The sequence below is a fragment of the Sinocyclocheilus rhinocerous genome, unplaced genomic scaffold (assembly GCF_001515625.1).
Source record: "Sinocyclocheilus rhinocerous isolate Xijiao unplaced genomic scaffold, SAMN03320098_v1.1 scaffold6043, whole genome shotgun sequence".
Taxonomy (NCBI): domain Eukaryota; kingdom Metazoa; phylum Chordata; class Actinopteri; order Cypriniformes; family Cyprinidae; genus Sinocyclocheilus; species Sinocyclocheilus rhinocerous.
The window spans coordinates 913-4,344 of NW_015645129.1; positions in this window are offsets into that span (position 1 = coordinate 913).

Sequence of the window (3,432 nt, forward strand, 5' to 3'; positions counted from 1 at the left end):
GCCAAAAATTATGACCGCACAATTTGGCATGTTTCATTGCATTATTATCACAAATAAAACATCTGACTCTAAGCAACTACGCAATATGCTTACAAAATCCTGCACATTTTTTATTTTATTTTTTTTTAAATTAAGGGTGAAGATGTCAAATTTCCTAGGCCGCACATCACGTTTGGCCACTACTATATGGCAGTTTATTGACTTTCCAACTGACCGCCAAACCATATTGCAAAAACAAGCCACTTTTATGAGGATTGTGGGCTTTCCTGGAGTTGTTGGAGCCATTGATGTAACTCATGTTCACATCAGTGCTCCAACTGTAAACGAGGAGACATACCAATAGAAAACGAAGCATCAGTAATAATTTGTGATAATTTTGCACAATGCAAAGCATTCTTAAAAAAATACATTTAAATATTAAAATATTTCAGTGTCTTAATTAAATTATTTTATTGTAGTTACATTAAATGATTGGTGTTGTGCTGCTGTGACTTTACATGAGCAGGCTCACTATTGGCTGATTCAGAGGTCGAGGTCAGCCATTTTGTGTTGACATCATTGTAGTCCTTAGTTCACAACACTTAAGTGTCACCTCAGTCAACACTTAAGAATCAGTCTTGGACTTTACTGAACGTTGCTTTTAGCTTTTTTATAAAAGTCTCCTACTCTTGGAAAAGTCCTACTTTTTACTAAGAATTTTTTTTACACTTAAGTCAAAGCTTAAAACTATTCTTAAGAGCATTTCTGAGAAGTTTTATACAGATGGGCCCTGATCACTCTCCGATACTTTGCAATATTATCCCCTCTGCCTTCACTCGCAAGTTTTATAGGTGGCGATTTAATGACAGTCTGTTGACAAATTCAGAATTTATGGTGCAAATTAATCAACAGATTAAGGAGTTCTTGGAGATTAATGGATCACATTGTAAAAATCCCCAGATATTATGGGAGACTTGCAAGTGTTTTATAAAAGGGTTCTGTATAGCTCTCTCTTCAAAATTGAAAGCATAGAGAATGAGAAGACTGTCGGAGATTGAACAAGAGGTGGAGACTTTGGAGGGACAACAAAAAGCACAATTCACGGAGCAAAGAAGTAATATTACAGGTGCATCTCAATAAATTAGAATGTCGTGGAAAAGTTCATTTATTTCAGTAATTCAACTCAAATTGTGAAACTCGTGTATTAAATAACCGCAGCCTTATGAGGATTGTCAAGCAAAATCGATTCAAGAATTTGAGTGAACTTCACAAGAAATGGACTGAGGCTGTGGTCAAGGCATCAAGAGCCACCACACACAGACGTGTCAAGGAATTTGGCTACAGTTCCGCTTTAAGGGGGGAATATAATTCTCTGTCTTTGCATAAAGCTGAGTTCATCGTGCATAGAACCAGACTAAAATATTATTTTCAGGGAGACAGACCTTGTCAGTTGTTGGCGTGGAAATTGAAACAAAATGAGGCAAAATGCTCAATAAACTCCATAAGAAATAATGAGGGTGATATTGTAACGGAGCCCAAACAAATTAATCAGGTATTTTATGATTTTTACAAGAGCTTATACACTCCAGGAGTTAAAGATAGCAGTAAAATCTCTTCAAAAAGGGAAATCTCCGGGCTCAGATGGAATTCCTCCTGAGCTTTATCTGGCCTTGTGGGACACAGTAGGAGCATTAATATTAGATTCTATAAACTATGCTCTAGAACATAAAACATTTCATAGGGATTAAAATTTTTCTTTTTCATTGTTCTTAATTCTCTTATAACATTACTGTTAAAAGATGGAAAAGATCCCATATCACTGATATGTGGAGATATCAATTTATATGCTAACGCTCTTGCGCTACGATTGGATAAGGTAATTGATAAATTAATCCATTTTGATCAAACAGGCTTTATTAGGGGTCGTTTGGCAGCAGATAATGACTGCAGATTGTTTCATATTTTGGAGATGGCAGAATTGTTTACTGAAGACTGGGCTGTGCTCTCTTTGGACACAGAAAAGGCCTTTGACAGGTTGGAGTGGCCATACCTGTGGGCAGTAATGAAACATTTGGGATTCGGTCCAAGATTGTCATCTATGATACAAATCTTATAAGAAACTCCCTTGGCATCTGTTATCACAGGCACCTGTCATTCTTTACCTTTTCCATTGCAGAGGGGCACATGAAAAGGCTGCCCTCTCTCACCATTATTATTTGCGTTATCATTAGAACCCCTTGCACAAGCCATAAGAGAGCACAAATCTATATAACCCATTGTTGTTCATGGCTCTAAACATTCTATTTCACTTTATGCAGATGACATTCTTTTGTTCCTCTCCAATGTCAAAATATCAATCTCACAAGTGTTATCCGTGTTCAATGAATTTAAGAATTTAGCAGGTTATAAAATAAATAGGCATAAATCCACACTACTCCCCCTAAATTCATCTGCCACTAATGTTCAATATCCTCCCTCCATTCCTGTAAGTAATGTTATTTCTTATTTAGGAATTAAAATATACGCAAAGTTATCAGAAATTATTCACGAAAATTATAAGGAAATCTTTCAAAAGGTGACAGAAGATCTACAGCATTGGAATACTCTTCCAATTTCTTTACAAGGAAGAATTTATATTGTTAAGATGAACATTCATCCTCGCCTCAATTTCTTGTTTTTCATGATTCCAATTTCTCCTCCAACTAAGTTTTTTGAGCAAACCCAATCTTTGATCTCCAAATTTTCATATGGAACAGTAAACGAGCTAGAATTAAATCTTCCACTTTGCAGCGTCCTAAATTGATGGGAGGGTTGTCTCTCCCTAACTTAAAACTATATTACTGGGCATTTCAACTAAGAGCATTGAGGGTCTGGATGGACGAGAATTGTAAGGTGCCTTGGAAATCAATAGAGACCGCTTTGGTACAGCCTAATAGGCTTCAAGATCTTCCATATACAGATTTAAAAGGCAAGAAACTTAAAGTAAAATTTGGCACTATAATTGCTAATTGTTTGGCAGTATGGGAAAAAGCAGAGAAACTGTTTGAAACGGTACCTAAATTTCATAAACTTTCCTTACTTTTTTTGGGTTTCACTGCAGCAAAGAAAACAATAATTACACTTTGGTGGGACACTAAGGCAGACATCTCAAGACTGTGGTTATTGAATATGCAACATATAGTTAATATGGAATGCTCTTTAGCTAGATTTAATAAAGATAAACCAAGAACGGTACAGGCCTGGCAAAGAGTTGTAGAATCTATTTGTGACCTGTTCATTGGATAGTAAGATGTATCTCCTTAGAATTATGAAGTACTCATATCTAGGGTATTACTATGTCATGTAAGTATTCATCTTAAATGTAGGAAGTGCTGACAGAATTTGTCATAAATTCCTTACATTTATATAGCGCTTTTCTGGGCACTCAAAGCGCTTTACATAGAAGGGGGAATC